The 25,930-nt window shown below is 39.6% G+C and overlaps 1 protein-coding gene across 1 annotated transcript in view; it reads left to right on the forward strand.

Annotated features, from left to right (window-relative positions):
* Positions 1 to 25,930, forward strand: part of prdm5 (PR domain containing 5) — a 140,979-nt gene that overhangs the window by 81,888 nt on the left and 33,161 nt on the right. The gene's annotated exons all lie outside the window — the stretch shown is intronic.

A 25,930-nucleotide genomic window follows, 5' to 3' on the forward strand; every position in this document is an offset into this window, starting at 1 on the left:
TTTCACCAAATCAGTGACATTACTTATGATTTTGGCTATTAAAGAGTTAAAATCCTGTAATTTTTAAAAATATTTAGTAGTTTTGATCAGAATTTATGCAAAAATATATATATATATATATATATTTATTTATCTGATGCATTTTACATGAGCTGTTTTCATCCAGAACGTAAAGCAAGTGTAGTAAATTTGAACAGTGCACAAGGTTAATGTTCTACTGAAGAAAACAATCATCTTGGATGACCTGTTGGTGACTAAATTAAGAGAAAATTTTCCTTTTGGGTGAACTAATCATTTAATCTAACCTTTATCTGATGTATTATAACATCCCTGTGTTGTTAATACACTCATAACATTACATCATGATATAATCACGCAATACATTGATTGTTCCCAATATATGCCAAAACTAGCGTTTCAGATTGGCAAGCAAGAAGTAGTTTAGGACACCACTGCATTCCCAAACCAAGAGAACTTATAAAAACATGTATGTTATATATATGTGACATTTATAAAATTGGCCGTTTTCCTATATGTACATATATGTTTATATAGGTTCTTTCCGTGTGGGTTGCATGTTTGAACCATTGATTCGATCAGGAAAAGTTTTTGTGTTGCAGTCTTGTCCTTCCCCCATTTCACCTCTGCTGAACAGGGTTAACACCCAGCGCTGACAGACTCTCCGCAGGTTCAAAGGGGTTAATCTGGAGATTGTTTGTTTGGTTAACCTGCTTGATTAGAAGCTTGATTCAGAGTCGTTTGCCAAAATTAAACTCAACCCAGCACTTCCTATAAATGAAATCATACCTAATTAAAACATCTAAACCTAATCATAAGCCCAACCATCTGTTTCTCAGCTCCGCGTTTAAGCTCCGCTAAATACACGACTCTCATTCCACACGCACACTGGCATCCAAAAAAAGCTGCGCTTCAAACTTTTGAACATTTCTGTGGTGGCAGTGACAGTGCAGCCTTTTCAGACGACTCTGAATGCATGCATTTTAGTGTGTTCAGTCATTCCAGGTTTGAGTTTAACAGCGCACAAAGCAGGGGATTTGCTTTATTCACCAACATGCCGTGAGCTCAACATGTTGATGATGTCATCCTCAGGTGCCACATGGGATTCTTGCCTGTTGGCTTAGCAGTATACTACTACCATTAAATACACAACCTCCCCTAATTAGCATTTTAGACCGCCACAGATGTACTGCCGAACAGCCCTATGAATGATGTTATCCTCTTCGTGAAGTTTATTTCGAGAGGAGCACATGCTTATGATTGACCACGGCTGGTCCCGCATTAGCTAACACACGATTCACCAATCAGACCATTCCTAACTCACTATAAATAACCAGAGTTTTCATACCTCAGTCATCTTCGTCTTGAAGAATCCCCCCTTCCACCCCTATTCCTTCTCCCTTTTCCTAGATAGGGCGGCCCAGTGGTTAGCACTGTTGCCTCACAGCAGAGTGTCACTGGTTCTTACCAGGCCAGTCGACGTTTCTCTGTGAAGTTTGCATGTTCTCCCCGCACTCGCATGGGTTTTCCTGGTTTAGTCCCACCATTTAAAGACATGCGACATGAACGAATTGACCAAACCAAACTGGCACCATAGACAAGCTCTTAGTTATTAGTGTATTTCCCTATAGCAATTCCTAATTGGTCATTAGCCATAAATAAGCAAGAAAGTTCTTGAGATTTACCTGAGCTCAAACTCCCCTCTCACCCTGCAAATGGGAGGAAGCCCCGGGCTCGAGGATCTTCAGAGCTCAGGGCTCTCTCCCTAGACAGCATGCCAAGCACGCTTTATCATCAATCATCAGCTTAGTGTGAACTCTCGAAGGAGCACGTACATGTATAAGAACCAAAAAAAGTTGGACTCTTGCATGTACCTTCTCAAGGCATGCTTTATGGAAACTACAGGCTATAGTTAAAATAATTGTTCATTGATGAACCCTCCCCTTACACAAAGCTGATTTAAAAAAATATATATGCAAATTTGATTAAATTCTGTATCCTGTTGTATGTCAGATGAAAAAGAGAATAATCCAATTTATTTTTTGCAGTAATAAATTAAGGGGGTAAAATTCACCCAAAAGTCATGATTTACTCATTCTTTACTTATTCCAAACCTTACGAGTTTGATTTTGAAGAAAGCATAGAGCATGTAACCACTGACTTCCCAACACAATCTCACGGCAATTCGTAACTTTTTGATTCAGTGGCTAATTCGTACGAATTCGTACGATGTAATTCGTACAATATAGTACGATTTGCTCATCCTCCAATGACGGTTAGGTTTAGGGGTGGGGTTAGGTGCCACGCCTCCTTTTTAAAATCATACAATTTCGTATGACTGAATTCGTACGAATTAGCCACTAAACTGTCAAAACGTAAAATACTTACGTTTTCCTGTGAGATCAGGCTGGACTCCCATCGCAGGGAAAACAAATACTATGGAATGGTTTCTAGCTTTCTTCAGGATATCTTCTTTAGTGTTCAGTAGAAGAAATAAACTAAAAGGTAGAGCTAGAAGAAACTAGAAGAAAGAAAAGTTTTGGATCCACTTGAGGGAGAGTAAATAGTACATTTTCATTTTTCAAAATATCTTGTTTAGTTTTCGAGAGAATAACGAAAGTCATAAGGTTTGGATTCACTTGACGAAGAGAAAATAATGAGTACACGTTCATATTTGGGTGAACTATCCCTTTAAACAAGCATCAACGAATCATTTATAATTGCTTTGTAAAGTATATTTTAATCATGACTAGGCTATTCTGAGCAGCAGGCATCAACAATGTGATGTTTTGAGCACGTCAATTCATTATAGTCAATTCAAAGTCCTGAAAGTTTGTTTCTTCAATTGCTGCCTACTTTGGTACCCTCTTGACTTCATCTCTTTGCTTTCATCACTTCATTTATCTTCTTATGCAATGGTTCATTAAGCTGAACAGTCAATTAGAGTGAAATCTCTCATGGCTGGCTCAACATGCTGAGTCGGCTGAAAGGCAGCCAATGGTGGTTTACCAATAGTGCGTCAAAACTAGCCAGACAAACACTCAACGACATCCCGACTTGGTACGTCACAGCAATGAAGATTGCCAAATACAGTACAGAGCATCAAAGTGTCTAGAGACCGGGGCTGTTTTAAGACGGAATGGGTGTTTCTCTTTAAAGGTCAAACTAAAAACACTGTCCAAACAGACTCCAGCGTGAATGAGTGTTCTGTCTGCTTGTTTGCGCGTGTCTTGGTTTGCATACCCTGCTGGGTTTGCGTGGTGCCAGTGGTGGAGGGAATGCAGGAGGACCTAAAGGAAACACTTATGGAATGTGAAGGGCAGAATGACATCATCGGTTGTCAAGGTCTGGGAGAAGCTAAAGTTGCCCTGCTTTTACATCTCATTTGCGTAAATACTGAAAAGAGCCATTGTAGGGCAGCAGTGTATAAGGTGTGTGTGGAAAAGCCTATGCGTATGCCCTCAGGACAGATCAAGCCACATTAGTCTAGTGCCCTCATCAGTGAAAGTAGTTCAGCCATGAGGTCAGTGCACATGCTATTGATGGTCCTAGGTGGAAGTGACAAAAAACATTAGCCATGAGCCCAACACATGTCTCATTAGCATTAATCAGATAACTTTAAGCAGAACTACTGTCTGTCTCTTCTACATCCTGTTTTGGTGTTACTTCTAATTTCTTGCTACAGAGCCCCTTTGTTGCTTTTGTGTTGTGTAGTATGGATTAAAAGTTTATCAATGGAGTGCAGTGGAGTTTTGGGAGGATTTGTTAGTTTTGCACACAGTTTTGTTATCAGACTAGGGATTGGATTGATGAAGTCAATGCTATCATTACTTGAGGCAACATTTCGAGCAGTTTTGCCGGCCAACTTTTGGTAATATTCAATTCATCTTTATTTCTCTAGCACTTTTACAATGTAGATTGTGTCAAAGTAGCTTAACATAGACGTTCTAGTACAGGGATGGGCAAACTCGATCCTGGAGGGCCGGTGTCCCTGCATAGTTTTGCTCCAACCCTAATCAAACACACCTGCTTGTAGCTTTCTAGTGATCTAAAAGACACTAATTAGGGTGTTCAGGTGTGTTTGATTAGTGTTGGAGCAAAACTCTGCTGGGACACCGGCCCTCGAGGATCAAGTTTGCCCATGCCTGTTCTAGTACATTGAAACTGGTTCTGTCCAAATTTCAGAGTTGAAGTTCAGTTTAGTTCAGTTCAGTGTGGTTTTACTCTCACTGCTGAAAGTCCAAAAACTGAAGAGCAAATCCATCGATGCGCAGCTCCACAAGTTCCAAACCTGGCAAACCAGTGGGGAGGTACATACATCACCAATTGACGAAGTAAAGGAAAAAAACCTTGAGAGAAACCAGGCTCAGTTGGGCACGACCATTTCTCTTCTGGCCAAACTTCTTGTGCAGACCTGCAGTCTAGGGGCTGGAGAACGCTGGACATCAATAGCGGAGAAGCTGCAGGTGTGAGTAGGTCACCGGCAGTTGTTCAGGCTGGCCTACGAGATCAGTGCGGAGACTCGTCTGTCACTGTGGACTTTCAGGTCTCATTCTCTCCACTCCTCCATGACCACCACAGCATCAGCTCTGGATACGGTCTGGTCCAGGATTATGGATACCATGGCGTTATCTCTTCACAGGTCTTGGATTGCATCAGTGGCACTGCATAACCTCTAGGGGCCTCGGGATGAGTATTCCCAGGTGGAAATAGAGAATAAAGAAAATAATTAGCGTAGCTTCTGTTCTTAGTGTATTTAAACGAGATGCAAAAGTGAAGTGTTATAAATGAAAATAATAGTTATACAAACAAACATGGAAAGCAAAGAAGTATTTCTTGCAAAATGTCTGGTACATTAAGACAGGAGGAGTGTGTCCTATAGGTGGTTGTCAAGCTTGCTCACTCATGCATCATACTGTTATGTGATGCATTGAGTGCATGCTTTACTAAAAAGATAGGTCTTTAATCTAGTTTTGAACTGAGAGAGTGTGTCTGAGCCTCGGACATTATCAGGAAGGCTATTTCAGAGTTTAGGGGCCATAAAGGAGAAGGCTTGACCTCCTTTAAAAAACTTTGCTATTCTAGGTACTACCAGAAACCCTGAGTTATATCATCAATGGGCAACTAGATAAAACTCAAGGCAACTAATTAGTTAAACCATATCAGTTTTACAGTTTTGTTGCCCATTCTCAATAGTAGTCAAGCAACATCACTCTGCATCATTCCGTGTATCATCACCTGTACACTGTGTACAATTGCTGAGGATCGAGGAAACTTCTGGGCGTCACGGTGGCGCAGTTGGTAGCACGATCGCCTCACAGCATGAAGGTCACTGGTTCGAGCCTCAGCTGGATCAGCCTCACAGCATGAAGGTCACTGGTTCGAGCCTCGGCTGGGTCAGTTGGCATTTCGGTGTGGAGTTTGCATGTTCTCCCAGTGTTGGCGTGGGTTTCCTCCGGGTGCTCCGGTTTCCCCCACAAGTCCAAAAGACATGTGGTATAGGTGAATTTGGTAAGCTAAATTGTCCGTAGTGTATGTGTATGAATGAGAGTGTATGGGTTGCAGCTGAAAGGGCATCCGCTGCTCAAAACATATGTTGCATAAGTTAGTGGTTCATTCCGCTGTGGTGACCCCTGATGAATTAAGGGACCAACCCGAAAAGAAAATGAAGTTGAGATTTCTGGAGTTGAGATTTAAATATGGTCCAGTCAGTCCAATATGGTCCAGATATGACCAATCAGAGCAGAGTAAGCTATAAGAAAGGTGCTGTTTTGAAAGAACGGATCCTTGAATTATTTCAAACACTGTGAGAAAGCATCCTAATGCGGTCAGTTGGCCTACTGGTTAAGAAGTTGGACTTGAATTGAAAGGTTTCCCAGTCCAAGTAGGTATTGAAGGTGAAGTAAGTGAATGAACCACACTGTCTTCATCTTTGATACCCAGCCGAGGTGGCCTTAAGCAAGGCAAGGCAAACAGAATTTCTCCCTTGGCATTGGAAGCAGTAGCTGCCAACTGCTCCAGGTTTGTGTGTGCACTTGGATTGGTCAAAAGCAGAGGACCAATTTCAACAATACTCACTTCACTTTATATTGTGAGGAATTTTAAGACTAATCTCTGAATGCATGTAAACATTTTGTTGGGAGACTAACAAATATAATTGATGGTACCTGCATACAGTGATCAGCATATATAAGCAGAAGCTATTCAATATTATATATGTGCATATACATTAGATTAGTCAGTACTGAAGGCAAATCTGGAGCTCATCTAACAAAATAACTTACGATAAAGGTCCAAAAACAAGTGTATGAGTGTATGTGTGTGAATGCAAGAGTGTATGGATGTTTCCCAGTACTGGGTTGCGGCTGGAAGAGCATATGCTGCGTAAAACATATGCTGGAATAGTTTGTGGTTTATTCCGCTGTGGTGACCCCTGATATATTAGGGACTAAGCCAAAGGAGAATGAATGAATGACTAACAGAACCTTAATGCAAAATTGTTATACAAGACTTCATACTTGTCTAAGGTCTAAACAATAGGAATCATGTTTCTATCAGAACCACTTGACTTCTTTATTAGAGAACAGATTTAGGGAGGTTTAAACCCAGTATGATTGGTATTTCAGATTTATTACGAACCTTTTAGAGCAGCGTGCGAGTGGGGTTCCACTAGTCTATGGACCGCTCGTGCCTGATTGATGTTGCCCACAATAATAACAATAGCTTACTTAAAATCAACTCTAATTCCAATCTAATGGGACAGATTTATGTCATTTCCGGGATTCGGCATGCACCATGCATAGGTTTTAATCAATCCTCTGGAAAACAAAGTGTTGTTTACAGGATCTGGTCTTAGAATGAGTGTTTCTCAGGAAGAACTGATCCCTGGATTTGTGAGGCTCAAGAGGTTTGAGAGTTACCACGGCTTTGGTCACACAACATGTTCCACATTATCAAACATATTGTATGTCCATAAAGAAGTCACTGGTTTTTACTTCTGAACGGATGGAAATTGTGACTGTAAAGACCCCGCTAATTTATTTAATGTGCGTAGAGTCTGCATGTTATAAATTATCCAGTTGTCCTGCTATGTGCATTGATGCACCTGGCATCAAGACACATTTCCATCTAATTTTCGTGTTGAAAATGCTGTTGTGCAAACGTGGTCCAATGTATTCAAACTGCCATAAATTACCAGCTACTCTCCATTTATTGACCAAAGACGGATTGGTTATTATGAGATGGGCATTATGGGATGTGTTATGTGAAAGTGCACCAAAAACTAGCATTGTTCTGGAGGTCGTACTACTATCATGTTTAAATCTACTTCACGACCACTAGAAAAATACATTCTATATTGACTTTACCCTTCATGTATGAGCGCGCACAGCCATTGGAATCTTTTTGACTTGAGACTTCCGCTCTCATTCACTTCTATTGATTTGTAGACGTTAAAAACAGCTTGTTACGCTACTTGATGTTGCAAACTGATCAATTTTACTATATGAATCTTCTTTTATGTATAGTCATAAACACACTTGTTTGTAGAGTAGTTTGACCTTCATTTTTCTACAGCTTAGACTCTTATGTATCAGGGGTCGCCACAGCGGAATGAACTGCCAACTATTCCAGCATATGTTTTACACAGCGGATGCCCTTTCAGCCGCAACCCAGCACTGGGAAACACCCATACACATATTCACACACACACACACACACACGCACACACACACACACACACACACACACACACACACATACACACACTCATACACTACGGCCCATTTAGTTCATCCAATTCCCCTATAGCGCATATGTTTGGACTGTGGGGGAAACCAGAACACCCGGAGGAAACCCACATGAGAACATGCAAACTCCACCCAGAAATACCAACTGGCCCAGCCAGGACTTGAACCAGTGACCAGTAGGGCTAGTCCCTCATCTGTAATCAGCAATAGTCCAATCAGACTGATCCAAGCCTATAATAAATAGACCAGGGGCGTAGCAACCGGGGGGGACAGGGGGGATCCGTCCCCCTCACTTTTAGAGACAGACCATTTAGAAACAGGTGATTAATAATTATATGAATGTATGATCTCATACAGCTGTCCCCCCACTTTTAAAATGTCCACTACGCCCCTGAAATAGACAGATTTTGCCCTACTGCCTTATCTTCGTTTTGGAAGAATCCCCCCTTCCAACCCATCCCCTCCTTTTCCTCCTTTTCCAGGGGGAGCTCTCGAGACCTACCTGATCTCGGACCCCCTTATATGCTTATTGACCAGACCGGAGCCCTTGCCTCAATTATCTCTGAGCTCAGGGTTCTCTCCCGGGACAGCAAGCCAAACCTAGCGTCAAGCAATATAGAAGCGTGAACTCTTGTTTTTAAAGAAGTAAATATCAGTCCCCAAGACAGAAAAATCTAATCATTGTTCATTTTGCTGCTCACATTAAACTTGTGCTACCAAGTCTGACTGGCGCATTCGTATCACATTCCAAAGAGCTCCGCTATCAGCACCACTGTGGAAAATTAATTTTGGCTAATGTGGAAAGCTCTTGGCCGGAATAAGCCACAAAGTGGACTAGACTTCATGTCGATCAAAAGCCAAATGGTTTTCACTTGATTTAAGACTTGATGTCCATCTGATAAATGATTTCATGCAACAATTAAACCTTGAGGACACAAAGTCATAGTATCTCAGGGCTGGAGTGACATGTTTATGGTGCTCAGATGTGGAAGGGGAGCAGTATGAAATGTTACAGCACAGCTGTAGGAAGTTCTGCACATGCATCTTGTAATGCTAAAGGAAGCTGAGGCACGCGAGTGTGTGAGTGTGTGTGTAGTGATGGGTAATTCTCTAGGATGTTCTCGCTGCAGGAGCCTGTGTCCTCACAGTAGTCTTACAGTGCTCATTTAGACAATCACACACGCACACACACACTGTCTGACCACATGTGGAAACTGAAACACATCCAGTCCAGTAAAACTATGTATGTGTGTGATATAAACATCTCTACTGAACTGCCTACTGCTGGATCCAAACAACAGAAGAAGAGCAGCTTTTTCCACTTGATTCATTCAGATTCAGGATGTGTTCGGGACTTTTTTTTTCTTCAATTACTGTATCTGCCAATGTTGATTGATATGACTATATGATATGATGATATTTTCTCCCAGCATTGATTCGTTGGAGGGTTGTTTGAAGTAGTGGCTCCCAAAATGTGTCACGCTTTAAAAGATAATATTCTCGAAAACCAGAAAAAAAAATTAAATTGAGAAGTATATCATTAATTTAGTTTGAATAATGAAATGCTTCCTTATCATAAAATTAAACTGGGTATAAAAATATATATACATATATAAAAATCGCAAAGAATAAATAATTATTGTATGATTAAGACCATAATAGGCCATGTCCAAACGGGCACAGGCAGTTTTATAAATAGAGTTTTCCCCACCTTCATTTAAAGAAATCTCAGTCCGCATGAAAATCTAAAACACACTGTGATGCAGGTTAAGGGCACTCCGAACCAACAGCGAACGCTAAAAGCCGTTCACACCAAATGCAGAATTTAGTATTTGCGTTAAGTTAATTTCATACAAATCAATGCAAATATGAGAACGACAGATTACCGTCCAGCAGTCTGAACGACGTTGAATGTGCAACACATTTGCTGCAAATTTGCCTCAATCATGTCTGAGTTTGGTGTGAACCCAGCTGTGTTGGCCAGTCAGAAAGGAGAAAACTGCAAAAACTTCACATGACCGCACAAAATCTTCAACCTAACCAGTGTTTTCAGAGAGTTTCGATTAGGGTTAGGACAAACATGTAGAAAGAATCTGTGGTTTTGAAGATACCCAGGACCTCTGAGGTGTTTTTGTGAGCCCAGGTTACTTACAACTGGATGTACCAGAATGCAACAGAAATCCAGCTTACTGAGACCTATGGGTGATTGTCCACAATATTATTGCAATGGCTGCTTTAGTAATGTATGAACTGACATTATTACTGTATGTCATACATACTGTATGTCAAAAAAATAAATAAAAATAAATAAACAAATGAAAAACATCCAAAGAGTCGAAAGCTTTAAATGAAGCCTGTTAGAATGCAGTTAGAATGAGCCTTAAAGTTATGAAAGCTAAAAATATCGAATGGGTTTGTGCTTTTTTATATTATAAGATATAATATCCAGATGATTCAGATGTGATATTGATTTTATACATTACTCAGTTACAATTTTGAAAAGATTAAAAATATAATAATTTAGCCTTTTTTTTTATTTGCCAGAGAAAATATTCTCTTAAATGGAGTAAAAAAGATTTGAATCAACACTCAACATCCCAAAAATGAAGAACTTCTTTTAGAAGTCTAGTTTTTTATTTCCAGTCCCAAATTTGAATAAGTCTAGACCAATGGCTCTCAATCTCAATCAGTCCTGGAGGTCCGGTGTCCTGCAGATTTGAGCTCCAACCCCAATCAGACACACCTGGACTAGCTAATCAAGCTCTGACTAGGCATTCTAGAAACATCCGTACAGGTGTGTTGAGGCAAGATGGATTTAAAATCTGCAGGACACCGGACCTCCAGGACTGAGTTTGAGAACCACTGGTCTAGACTTTGAACTCTTTCCCCAGTAGTATTTTTTTTTTTAATTTCTACTTAAAGTTTCTAGCCATTGGCACATTTTTTGATGATTCTCATCTAAATTTGATGGCCCTCTGAATATTTTTTGCTAAGAATATTTGAGCAGTAGCACAGTCTTTTACTCATTAAATTTTTTGTGCATCAGTGTGGACACTAAAATAAATGTAAAGAATTTGAAGCACCATATATATATATATATAAGGGATGCTCCGATCGATCAGTCGAAGATTGGTATCGGCCGATAATCACATTTAGTGACTCGATTGGTACTCGGCAATCTGGCCAATCTCATGTACCGATTACAGGTGTTTGTTTAGGAGTTTCCAAGCAGAAGAAGATGCACGTGCACTCCTATATACTATACATAGCGTGCAGCAGCCACAGAGGTAAATGATGTGTGGATGTGTGAACGATCGATGCACTCGCATCACAACAGCTAAAATATATACAGATGCGGTGTGACCTCTGTTTATACAGTCTGTTGGCGAGACTCGCGTGAGCGGTGATCTCTTTGTTGCAAGTGCAACCATTTTATTTATCGTGTTTTGAGCTGCTGTGACATGAGCGGAGTGATTGTTTGTCATTTTTCATACCAATTTTTATATCTGTGTTACGTTATATTCTGTAAAGCTGCTTCTGGCCTTAATATGTTTACGTAAATGGTAAAAAGAAACGTGTATAAGGGATTATATGCAACATCCTATTTTCTTAGGTAAGATCTCCACTTAAGTATCATACTTAGAGGGAAAATAAAGCTTGAAGCATCAGAATCAGTACTCTGTATCGGCCGATCACCATGACAAGGCATCGGCACTCGGTATCGGCTGCAAAAATCCTGATCGGAGCATCCCTAATATATATATATATACATATATATATATATATATATATATATATATATATATATATATATATATATATATATATAACAAACATTTCTCACTAAACGAATTGACTATACACTGACTTGATGTATGCACTTGTACTGAACACAGTGCATACATGGTAGCGTTTAAGCATGTGTGTTGGCCTGTCAGTAATCAGCAGGTCAAGTGTGAAGTGATTGGGTGTGTCTGTGACTGATCAAAGTCAGCCGCATATCGTTCACAACCGATCAATATTGAATTCCTGCACTGCCGGTCTGTGCCCGCCGGCTCTCAGCCCTAAATGTACAGTCTGCACACTGTATAAATGCATTAATAACCTGAGTCTGCTTTGGATGTTGGAAAAAGGGAACCAGGATGGAGTGTGTGATGGACAGGCCTAATGTCTTTCATACTGAAGACCCTGAGCTACAAAGATCTCCCCATAACACCAGCGCAATGCTCGGCATGTGACAGGGACAAGCATCTGTTCACCAGACACACACACACACACACTCTCACACGAGGGGGTGCCAAACGGATCGATTAGCAGACGGGGGTGTCTGGGGCCACAGGGGACCGCCGGGGATCTGGAAAGAGAGCGGAGACTCTTGGGTCACACAAAGACGGTGTCACATTACAACACATGCTAAATCAGTTAGCCCCCTTTCCACACACATACATACTCACACCAGGCGCTCAGATAGAGATCCCTTGGATAAATCAAAATAACAAGTCCATTTTCACTGTTTTGGAAGAAAATGCAAGTGATGTTTGCTCTTGCCTCTGCTACAAGGCTAGTGTCGCTATGAGAATATATTTGGTTTGTTATTATGTGCATACTAAGTGAAAAGAGACCACCCATAAACTTCTGGGACATGGTGTCTTTGGCATATGGCTCAGGTGCCACTTTCAACTCACTTGCAATTGAGAGTTTTCAGTCACATGACCTGTGCGGAGATCTGATGGAGTCCACCTGTGTGGAGTTTGCATGTTCTCCCCGTGTTGGCGTGGGAGTTCCTCCAGGTGCTCCGGTTTCCCCCACAGTCCAAACACTATGCTATAGGGGTATTGGATGAACTACTAGTGTATGAGTGTGAATGTGAGAGTGTGTGGGTGTTTCCCAGTACTGGGTTGTGGCTTGAAGGACATCCGCTGCGTAAAACATATGCTGGATAAATTGGCGGTTCATTCTGTTGTGGTGACCCCTGATTAATAAAGGACTATGCCGAAGGAAAGTGAATGAATAACTAAATATTTGGATCGCACACCACCTTGAGGGCACTTGTGATCCATTGACTGGACCCATTTAAAACCCTCAGGTCCCTGCCAGAGGACTAATTCAGCGATATTTACATTTATCTTGTGGATATTTCTCAGCGATTTAGTCATTAGTGATGGCGATATTGTGTGTAGATGTCTGCTTTTATAGTTGGTGTCATTTTCTTTTGCTTGGATTCATATTTGCTGTTAGGGAAAATCTAACCACATTGCTAACCACTGAGCCACCATGTCGCCCATTCTATTCGATGACTTTTGCTATTGGTACTTTGACTTTGCATTTTAATTTATACTTTAATTGAACTTAACCTGCAAATTAGAACAGAAACTGTATAAAAGCATACTGACGCTTATAGGTTGCATAGATTGTTATGGGTCAATGATGCTAACATTGAAGCACAAATCCATAAATTTCTCTTTTCTGGATGTTCTTTCTATGAAGGAATTCTGTAGAAGCACAGCCCAGGAGTGTCTCCTCGTTGGTTAGTAACGCCATCTTAAGTTTTTTGGCTAAGAGAAGAGAAATCACTCAGCCTGTAACCCATAGACCAGGGGTCACCAATCACGGTCCTGGAGGGCCGGTGTCCCTGCAGGGTTTAGCTCCAATTTGCCTCAACACACCTGCATGATTGTTTCAAGAACACTTGTTCAGGTGTGTTTGATTAGGGTTGAAGTTAAAATCTGCAGGACACTGGCCCTCCAGGAACAAGTTTGGTGACCCCTACCATAGACTGTCACTTTCACACACTACGGCCAATTTTGTTTACCCAATTTACCTGTGCCGCACATCTTTGGATTTTGAGGGAAACCGAAGCACCTGGAGGAATACAACCCCAACACTGGGAGAAACATGCAAACTCTGGAAACACCAACTGGCCCAGCCGGGACTCGAACCAGCAACCTTCTTGCTGTGAGGTGACAGTGCTAACCACTGAGCCACCGTGCTGCCCTTGATGATCAGCAGGAGACAGTAATGTTTTGCCCACCAAGGCGTGTTCCCCTAATAGTCCAAAGATTTGAGTCAACACTCAACATCCCAAAATCGAAGAATTTCGAATATTTTAGCCCTAGTTTAGAATTTTCAACCCTAGTTTTTTCCAAGAAACAAGCCTCTCCTTCAAGCTAACAAAAGCTATTTATTCGATCTTGTATGTTCGTATTTGATCACCTCTTGAATGCAGATTCCATTTTGTGGCGAGCCCTGATAAAGAAGGGACAACGCTGAAGGTAAGCAGAAGTGAGATCAACGACTTTAAGGTCTAATCTCGACACAACTAGAAGCCTCTGTGTCTTTAAAGGGATCTCACAATGACTTTTTTTTATCGTAGCCGACAGCTAGCTCTCTGCAGCTCTCACGTGGTCGCCCACTGAAGCCAAGCAGGGCTGCGCCCGGTTAATACCTGGATGGGAGACCACGTGGCAAAGCTAGGTTGCTGCCTGAAGTGGTGTTAGTGAGGCCAGTAGGGGGTACTCAACCTGCGGTCTGTGTGGGTCCTAACGCCCCAGTATATTGATGAGTACTCTATAATGCTCAGTGAGTGAAGTCTTTTGGATGAGACTCCTGACTTTGTTAAAAATCCCAGGATTTCCTTCGAAAAAGAGTAGGGGTTTAGCTGAACATCATGGCCAAATTAGCCTCTGTCCATCATGGCCTCCGAACCCCATATCATAATTGGCTTCATCACTCTGTCTCCTGACCTGTGTGGTGTGCAGTCTGGGGAAATATGGTTGCCGTCGTGTCATCCAGGTGGATGCTGCACACTGGTGGTGGATGAGGGGATTCCCCACAAAAAAAGCATGTCCAGAAAAGCGATATATATGTATGGAATTATTATTATTATTATTAATGATATTCACTATACTCTCCATCAAATCCTGCCTGTATAGCTGTATACCTCTTCATTTTTACATGCCATCTAATCTGCTCTGATTATCTTTGTGTTTCACACCCGGGAGACTCAGAAGTCCCACAACTCATTCAGGACATGCGCTAGGGCTTCTCTTACCATGATATACTTAAAACACAGATTGGCGTCTCATCAGTGGTGGGAAAGTGTTGTCTTTTAATTGAAAAGATATCATTTCAACGGCAGTAAAAGAGTTCAAGGCGCAGCATACACTTTAGTATACCTTACAGTCAGCTTGCCCCAAAATGCTAACTAAATCTCTGATCATTTACATCCTCTTGTGATTTCACACCTGTATGACGTTTTGCTCTTCAATGAACTATAATAGATGATTTAAACTCTTTGACTTCCATTATAATATATATTAAATATATTATATATTATATATTAAAGATAATGAAGATTTCTTGAGCTGTCTTTAAAAATGTAACTGCAAGAATTGGGATCGTATGAACATTCTGTGTGTTTGAAATGAGGATCGGTATCCAGGATAGAGGTGTTGATGTGTTTGCTATGTCTCCACATACTGGCCACTTAATAGAAGACAATATTGCATCAGACCAAGGGTCACCAAACTCAGTCCTGGAGGGTCAGTGTGTCCCTACAGAGTTTAGCTCCAACTTGCCTCAACACACCTTCTCGGATGTTTCAAGTATACCTTGTAAGACCTTGATTAGCTTGTTCAGGTGTGTTTGATTAGGGTCAGAGCTAAAATCTGAAGAACACCAGATCTCCAGGAACAAGTTTGGTGACCCCTTGCATCAGATTGTCACATGGGCAATCAGCCAGATACAGTCCTCAGTACCATCTGCTAGTGAGAACACAGGCTCTTTTTGTCCTTAGATAATCCCTGTTTTACAGACCTGACAGATGCTCAAATCCCTCGACTCAGGGTCTGAGGATGAACCCTATCTTTAGGATACCTCTTCTAATGTCTTCTACAGAGGTCCTCCTTTAGCTCTAAGTCAGTGTCCTACTTGTTACACACATGATAGATGCCCCTGCTGTACGCTAGCACATCTGTGAAGTGAATTTACTTGTTTGTCAACAGGCCAACCTGTAAACTGACACCGACATCCTTGATGAAAGTTGCAAATGGGCATCAAGCCATGCAAGACGCAGTAACATGACTGCAGCAGATGCAATGGTGATAAATAGCTTTGGGTGATGGGCGTTTCCTGATGGCAGAAATACACACCAAAATGTAGACCAAAACCAAAGAAGGAAACCGCTTAATCTTTAGAGATGGATGGGGGATTCGTGATGTGTGGTTTTAAGATGTGGCTGGTGAAGATCTGTTTCAAGATTTGTGTTGGAGATTTCGTCACATATGGAGTTGTGTGAGGTTGTTTAGTTCGCAGCTGCATGTTTTCCCAAAACCAACTTAGTATGGAGTTGATCCCCAAGCTTGGCTTCCCAAAGGACTCAGCTGAGGAGGATGTGGAAGGTGCATTTTTTCCTTATGAAGAGCGGTCAAGACAAGTCAAGTCACCTTTATTTATATAGCGCTTCATTCAAAACAGATTGGCTATCCCTAAGTGTGACGCAAGTGAGAAAAAGTTATAAATCAAACGTCACATGAACGAAAGCAGAGAAGTTGTCCTCAAAAGCCACGTCTGTAACAGCAGAACATTTTAGTTTTGAGGAGAAGCTGCTGTCTGATGAACCACATGTTAGAGCAGGTAACTATACCCTGATTCTCAGACAGAAACAATGGAGATAATGCAAGAATCTCCAAACCTAGATACGTCTCATGGAATAACATTCAGAACTCAGCTATTACCAGATATCATTTAATTGATAAATTACCCATACTGAATGTGCGCATCTGGTGTGTGATACATCCAACTGTCATGCGTGGCGTAGCGTGTTTGGTGTACGATTTATTTCATTCCTGCAGTGCTTAATAGATTACATTAGCACAGTGGATTACATCAAGATTTTGGACGTACATGGTGAGTTGTCACCATCAAATCAGCACCATAACGGATCGTTTGTAAGGTCTCGGCAGACTCGTTTGGAGAGCGGTCTCATGTTTAATGAACATCTTGCATGTGCATTCCCCCTGAAGCTGAGCTAATTAACCTTGATATTCAAAGGGCAGCAAAAAGTTTTCCTAGCCAATCTCTTCATTTATCTAATTAATCTAAACACGTTTTTTCTTTTTGCAATCCAACAATTATTCCCTCAAGAGATTGCATTAAGAAGAAAGCGAATCAGAAAACGGGATCGCTGCACACACAAGAACACAGCTATTGGCATCTCTCAGAAGGCAGTGTCTTATTAAGTTATGTTTTGCCATTTCACGTTTCTCCATGGGGCTGCCCCAATTGCCAGACGCATTACCTATTCCGAAGGGAGCCATTCTCCATCCAGAAAACCCTTATTTCATTAGCCCAGAAAGGCCTATAATGAGAATAGAGCTTTGTTTCACGTGCCTGGGTTTCTCTATGCTTCCTGCTGGTGATGGCTGGATCTCACGGTTATGTGAGCTTGATACTTTTACGTCTTTTCCGAAACTCTAAATAATTCCTACACAATATGCCAGAGCAACAGAAGCTGTTCCAGCGAGCCAACTTTTATCTCAGGCTGTTCCAGTTAAACAGCTCTCTTTCTTATGCGGGGAAATTATTTTGCTGACATCATGCCGAACTTGATTTATGCGTTACTCCTCTTTTTAACATTAAATCTGTCCTACACCCAAATTCATAATGCACAATGAACTCATTCTGTGCTTTTAGCAAGGAGTACAACATTAGGTGTATTAAATATAGACTCCAGTAGCCAGTTTTATTTGGCAAGTCAACTTTTGTCATCTATACCTGTTTTTTTTTTCCTCTCTCTTGTTGTACAGCGTTGTGTATATATATATATATATATATATATATATATATATATATATATATATATATATATATATATATATATATAATTATCCATTTATGATCAATGCTTCATAGTTTTTATTATTAAAAATAAAAGTTAAGTATAAATATATATATAAATAAGTATATATATATATATATATATAGACAAATATATATATATATATATATATATATATATATATATATATATATATATATATATATATATATAGTTGTCTATATATATTTGTCTATATATATATTTGTCTATATAAAGTTGTCTATATATATTTGTCTATATATATATTTGTCTATATATTTGTCTATATATATTTGTCTATATATTTGTCTATATATATTTGTCTATATATTTGTCTATATATATTTGTCTATATATTTGTCTATATATATTTGTCTATATATATTTGTCTATATATTTGTCTATATATATTTGTCTTTATATATATATATATATATATATATATATATATATATATATATATATATATATATATATATATATATATATATCGGACTTAACGTTTATCTTTAATAATAAAAACTATGGAGCATTGATCGTAAATGGAATATTTGAATCGTATGATGTATAATTAGGAGGTAAATAGTGACAGCTGGTATTTGTAGTCATTCATTGATTAATTTTCCTTCAGCTTAGTCCCTTATTTATCAGGAGTTGCCACCGTGGAATGAACCGCTAACATATTTTTATGCAGCAGATGCCCTTCCAGTCATAACCCAGTACTGGGAAATTATATTTGTATACATATTGCACAGTTTGGTACACTAAAGATCTCATCAATTTGCAGTAAATCACATGTTAAATGTTATTAAGCACATTTTTAAACATAATAGTGTTAATAACTAATTTATTGTGTCTTTTCTATGATGACAGTACATACTATTGTAGTAGTTATTTTACTAGCATTAAGCATATATTATAATTTAGAGTCTTAAGCAGGTTTATTAGGTTAACTAGGCAAGTCATTGGACCACATTGGTTTGTTCTGTAGCCTGTTAAATGTTAATAAAATCATTTCTTTAAAAAAGTACCTGATGTCGTGCACTCCAGCACCCAGCCCATTAATGCAGTGGTTGCCTATTAAAGGGCACATAGTTTACCCCTTTTTATGATTTAATATTACTATTCTGGCTCGTCTGAGTGTGCCAGTTTAGGTTCAGTTCAAAACACAATTCAGATTTTTCTATTATAATTCAGCCGTACATGTACGCCTCGGACACAGACCAAGCAGAGAGTACACAATCATTTGTGTCTTTGTATTGTTTTACAGCCAACTGTGTGCTAGTTTAAAGTTCCGAGCTGTACACCGACACTAACCACGCACACTGAATTAACTTTGACTGAGGCACCGGATGACCCGCTTAGAGCCGCGACACGGAACACCAGACACGGACATTCGCATGTTATTTAAAATGAAGCTATTCAGATGGAGCTCCACGGCAGAAACATGAAGTGTTCCAAATCCTGGCTGGGCGCCGCCGACAGCCGCCGACTTGAAGCTCCGTTGTGTGTACCCTGAGAGAAACCTATGTTTAGAATTCTAAAATGCATGGCGCTGCGCGTCGCCGAGCGGCGCTTCTGTTGTGTGACCTGCAGCCAAGTTCATTATTTTATTTCCAATGGAGCGACACTCACGTGAGGCAAAGGCGCTCGCACTTTCAGCTGCACCTAGTTAAGATCACACTCACAGGGAGCTTCTGTGACCTCGAGAAATGCAAACGGCTGAAGTTTAAGATAGACGCAATGAAAAGTACTAGTTAGCAAACCTACCTACAAACAAACTAAGTTACAAACAATAATCCCGATTAGAGCGATCATGTAATGAATGCTGATCTTGTGTTGAGCCCAATGAGCCTTGCAACTAAAAATAGAGCTAGCGTGTTCCTTTAGTAGTGACATCGCTTTGACTCACGCTGAAAATGGTGGATGTAAAACGACAAACTGAGGATTAGGTGACGCATGCCTGTCAATCAATATTGGTGGGCGGGGCAACCGCACTCCTACGTCAAGTTGCGGTCGATCTAAAAACCGCTCCAATTGGTCCATCGATTTTATGTTGTTAAATTGAAAAAAAAGGACTGGGTGTGTTTATATCACCCCAATATGACGCTCTATACACCATACATGCACATATGTCTGTCCAAACAGCTTGAAAAGTCGATTTTTCCCCATAGGTGCCCTTTAAGATAAAAAGTGTCCAAATTTAAAATATGCTGTGGAGTACTTTGCAGCAGTTATTATAAGGGTCTGTCATTAGCAGAATGTCACCATTTTTTAAACATCTTTTTTAAATGATCATGACTGTAACACATTAACGCTGTTATGAAGGTAATAAACCAGTTGTTTGTATTCAAAAACAGTTATGGGTCTCCTTGCTCGCTTTTGCTGCCCTTTTGTTCACTTTAGTTGGTGTATTCTGGGAAATATCTCATATTTGTTTAAAGTGTGATCCTGAAAAATCTTCATTTGAAGGGTTCGATGGCTCTTCAGCTTACCTCCAAGTAAAAGAGAACCGGTACACCCCGACCCCTATAATACTCATATTATTTTGCTTTGAAAAGCATGTATTGCAGAGAAAGTGATAGACGGAAAACTAAATCCTGCTAAAAAGAGCACCAGAATGACTCTCTTACACATGCAGCAGACACCCGTGTGAAACAGGCCTGAATCTATGGAGAGATGTCCCACATTCATTCATTGCATATTCAAAAAGATTATTTAAAGTGTGGTACTGGCTGATCACACTTTACATTGTAGTGTCTGTGTTGTAATTACACTCATAAGTAGTGACACCACAGAGTCATTTTCGGCATTGATAATGTGACGCAATCCTGTAGAGCAGTGTTTCTCAACCATGTTCCTGGAGGACCACCAACACTGCATGTTTTTTTTTGGATGTCTACTTTGTCTGTCACTTGCATTACAGGTCTTTTCAAAAATCCAGATGACACAATATGACTGTTAGTAAATGTCATTTTAATTTAGAGACAATCCAATTATATTCCCCAAGTGCTGTTTAACAGAGAGAAGGTCTAATAATTTTGCCTTCTACTGTATTTACATTTTATCATCATTACATTATTCATTCATCCATTTTCCTTCGGCTTAGTCCCTTTATTCATCAGGGATTGCCACAGCGGAATGAACCGTCAACTATTCCGGAATATGTTTTACGCAGCGGATGCCCTTCTAGCCTCAACCCAGTACTGGGAAACTCCCATACACTCTGATACATGTGTTTGGACCAGCCTGATCTCAGTTTTTAGTGGCTAATTCGTACGAATTCGTACAAGTTCAGTCTACGAAATTGTACGATTTTTAAAAAGGAGGCGTGGCACCTAACCCCACCCCTAAACCCAACCGTCATTGGGGGATGAGCAAATCGTACTAAATTGTACAAACTAGATCGTACGAATTTATACGAATTAGCCACTAAATCAAAAAGTTACGAATTGCCGTGAGATTGCGTTGGTTTGGACTGTGGGGGAAACCGGAGCACACGGAGGAAACCCACGCCAACACAGGGAGAACATGCAAACTCCACACAGAAATGCCAACTGGCCCAGCAGGGACTCGAACCAGTGACCTTCTTGCTGTGAGGCCACAGTGCCAACCACTTAACCATCATGCTGCCATTATTACATTGTAAATTAGATCAAATTTTTCTTTATGCTTTATTTAGAGAAGTTATAGTATTAGTATAGATATTTATTTATCTTAGTTATGATTTAGTGTTAGGTAACAATGTCAACACTCACTAGGAGATGATCATATCATGTTAATCAGTACCATTTTCCCGACCCCAAATCTTGAATCGGAGGTCTCGAATTGGGTTTCCAGCATGGCGGTGTGTGTTACCTCCCACTGCTGGACTGTAGGTCTTCAATCATAACTGCTCCGCTATCTGCAACCTCCATCAGCTTTATCTAAAGCAGAGCCACGTGTTGGTGCACTCGCTGATTGACAGCTTGTCACTCCTCCTTTGCGGTGATACTGATAGCATCTCTGCCATTCAGCTCAGTGTGGCTTTGAACCACAGAGGGGTGTGTCTTATTATGACCCCGCCTACTTTAGGTCTCTGCCTTTCAAGATGGTGGAGATAGAGACACAAAAACCCTGTGTGTCTGCTCTCACATTGCTGGTAATCTAAAGAGACGCAGATTTGAGATCCTGATTTATGTTTTATACACCTTATTAATGCAGACTCTATGCAGACAAAGCACAAAATCACATATACAGCTGAAGCCAAAATTATTCACCCTCCTGAGAGTTTCTTTTCTTCTTTTTCCAATATTTCCCAAATGATGTTTAACAGAGATTCAGGAATTTCAGATTCAGGAGATTCAGGAATTATTCACAGTATTCCTTATAATAGTTTTTCTTCTGGAGAAAGTCTTATTTGTTTTATTTCAGCTAGAATAAAAGCAGTTTCAAACCCATTTTAAGGACAATATTTTAGCCCCCCTCAGCAATATTTGTTTTAGATTGTCTACAGAACAAACCACTGTTATACAATGCAATGCTTTCCACATATAGGGCTTGATTTTGACGATCCGTGTGCAAAGCGCAGGGCGCAGAAGCATTAAGGATGTGTCGGAATCCACTTTTGCTATTTTAAGGACGGAAAAATCCGCTTTACGCCGTGGCGCAGGGTCTAACAGGGTTGAGCTTATTCTCTTAATGAGTTATAGGTGTGTTTTGAGAATAAACCAATCAGAGTCTCATCTCCCATTCCCTTTAAGAGTCAGTTGCGTTGCACCATAGCGCATTTGCTATTTACATGACGGACTTTTGAAGTGTAAAAACTGAACGCTTCACTAGAGAGAAAACAGTTAAACAGAGCATCTACAGCGCCAGAATGAGAGATGAGCCTCCTCATTATTTACTTTCACTTTCACTCTTGTGGATAGGGAAACTTCTTGTACGCACAGACATCCATTAGCCTATACATAATTAATTTCGTTTGTTAAGCGCAAAGATTTGCTTCAAAACTATTTCTAGATTCAGTTCTAATTTCCAGCAAATGAATAAATGAACAATAATAATGAAGTGTGGTCAAAACACTGAGTTATATCCTAATACACATGCTGTGCCCCATATGGTCTAAAACCTGACAGGTGGGCAAATCTAAGCTTGTCTTTAATAAAGCAAATATAAATATGCAGATAATAAATAATACTGCTAATAATAATAACATTATACAAAAGCAAATTGTCATGAATAAACTGAAAAGCCCCCCGAGATGAAGAAGGCATGAAAGTTTGGTTTTTATATTTATGTAGGCTAGAAAATAATATGTTTTGTAATAATTTAATCCTTTATATTTATATCCTAGAGGCTATATATCCTTATTATATCCTATATATATCCTTAATATTTAAATTCATTTTCATATGTAAAGATATTTGCGTATTGCTGTACATCCTGTGTGTAAGCGAGGTGCATAACTAACGCGCTCTGCGCTGGACAATAGACCAGCTGTGTTCTGGTCTATAGAACAGTCTATTAAAGTTTCTCAAAATAGCAACGCGCCAGCAATGCACCTCAACACGCCTCCTTTTTTAGACCAAAACGCCTATGGGCGCACATATGAGCGCAAATGCATTTGCTATTTAAACAGCGTGGAGCAAAACTACTCTTGCGCCAAGCTGAAACTAGCAAACAACAATTGCGTCGCCCCTCACGCTGCATTGCGCCGGGTGTATGATAGGGCCTATAGACTTTACATGGGCGGGCCGCCCAGGTATATTACCCGCTGCCCAAGTATATTTAGTGACACATTTTTTTTTACTATTATTAACATCCTTTTACACCTTCGAACACCTGCGATCGATTAGAAAATCTTCTCTTGTTTACCAGTTTTGCTCTGTGACCTGTCAACAATCAGTTTCACGTGCTCTTCAGACCCACAGAGATGCGCATTTTTTGGGACTTAAAAAATTTGTCTGGCTCAGGTTTCTAAATCTCCTAAAATGTCCGGGATTCAACTTTTGCTTTTGCTTTCTAAAGCTCGTATGCGTTTTTGCATTACTCTTTTATTAAAGATTACTTACCGCTTGGTTTCACAGCTGACAGCGCGCACAGTTGCGAGACCGACAGAAAAAGTAAATAATAGATTCATTAATCGACTCACTATACACTCGGAGAGGACGAAATGACTGGTCTAAACTGGCTACAAAATATATATACTCCATTATTAATGGTTAATCAACATATTTGCATTATTTAAAAAATCTACTTAGTTTAAATCTTGCAATTATGATAATTTTTACAGATATTGTCCATTTTTATTAACTTTTCTGTCATTTATTTCTCATTTGCTGATCATTTTATTAATTTGATGATGTTAATAGATTACACAGGCAATTTTATACACATGTCTAAGTTTGCTTTGATCTTGAAAGAGAGAGAGAAGCAGATTTGACCTGTCAGTGGGTGCACATGGCTCCTGAATAGCACAAAGTATTTCTGTTTTATTTCAGTCTTTTTTTTACTTTAATCCATTGAAAAGAAAAGTGTCATAATAAATGCAATTATTTTTAAAAGTGAAATTATGTTTTGTTTGTCGCATATACAGGTAGTTAACTAGTTATGTGCTGTGGGTAAAGGGTTTGTTTCAATCCGGCTAACACCGCAAGTATATTTTAAACCTGTGAGAAGCACTGCAATGACCTTCCTAATTACCCTAAGTTTACCCTAATTAACCTAGTTAAGCCTTTAAATGTCACTTTAAGTTGAATACTAGTATCTTGAAGAATATCTAGTCAAATATGATGTGCTGTCATCATGAGAAATATAAAAGAAATCAGTTTTTAGAAATGAGTTATTAAAACTATTATGATTACAAATGTGTTTGTTAAGATTTTAAAAATCTGCTTACTGTTACACGGAAAAAAAATCCCCTATTGTGAAACGTAAACACCATTTAGAAATGCCGTGCTTCAGAATATAATCCACTGCTTATAGTATTTAGTTATTCTCAAGGCCAAGTATTCTGATTTCAGAGTTTTCGTTTAGTCTTTTGTTGTTGATCAGTGTTAATGACGTTAATTTTGGCTGCTGTCATTTGGACCCAATGGATTTATTTTTATTTCACAATAAGGGACAGAGTACATTAATCAACATTCTTCAAGAACGTAAATGTACCCAAATTAGTCTATTACTAGTCCTTTTGTCAGATATTACCAATAAAAAAGCTAATTTAAACTACAAACAATACAAAAAAAAAAAACAACAATAGCAAAAAATAAACGTACAATACTTACGTTTTCTCGTGAGATCAGGCTGGGTGTCCATACTGTGGGGTCACATATTCACATGTCAGATACCAAAACACTCCAAACATCAAATGATTAAAACAAATACAGACACATGAAGCCAAGAATACACTCGTACCAAACATGACAAGAAAACCAAATGGTTGGTTTTTTCATGAAGCGTGCCATACATGGATCTAGTTAAGCTAGAACTTGGTCTTAGAAAGTAAAAAGATATTTGAGATCAGAAAAAAAAGCCACATTTGTAAGTCGGAGTAAGTCATCAAACATGTCATATTTTGTTCTTAATGATATGCTTTCTTTCTGCACTGAATCCCACAACATACTGGAGCCTTTAATATTATGCAGATTCCCAGGTCTTGTGCCAGGTTTCCCCCGTTCCAAACCCGAATTATGCCTGGCATTAAAACATCCTCCATCCAAAGAGGCAGATTCCAGGTTTTTTCTTTTTTCCAAGCTTTGATTCCAGCACAGCAGAACGTCAGGAGTGATTGTGATGCAGTAATGTGCCTTGATCACCAATTAGAAAGTCAGCTCCCCACCGAAATGGTCCTGGCACCGCGGCTCAGATCAGGAAAACCAACTGGCTTGAATAATGACGTAACTGACTGTGCTACTAAAAAACAGCCCACAAATAAACATGCCACATCACAGCTTTTGTCTTTTGAGTCTTACTCCTTGTTTTGAGAATAGATTCCAGCATCCAAATAACAGAATCAAGACTCCAACATTAAATTCAGACCAACACAGGTCATCCATGTTCAAAGCAACTACCAAAAACTTTTCAGAAAGCTCAGACTCATCTAAACGGCCATTGGTCAGCGGCGGTAATATCACACTTTAACTAATCAGTTTTCAGGTTTGAGGTCAATGAGATCATGAGTAAAAACTTTAACACACTGAAGCTCCAAAGTTGTAATGTAACTGACATAGTTTTTCATGCTCAGTACTGTAGTCCCAGGGCCAAACCTAAATAACTGGTACATATCAGTATATGGTAGATGAACTATGAATCTTCTTTGTCTGAA

Source organism: Danio aesculapii, chromosome 23 (assembly GCF_903798145.1).
Source record: "Danio aesculapii chromosome 23, fDanAes4.1, whole genome shotgun sequence".
Classification (NCBI taxonomy): domain Eukaryota; kingdom Metazoa; phylum Chordata; class Actinopteri; order Cypriniformes; family Danionidae; genus Danio; species Danio aesculapii.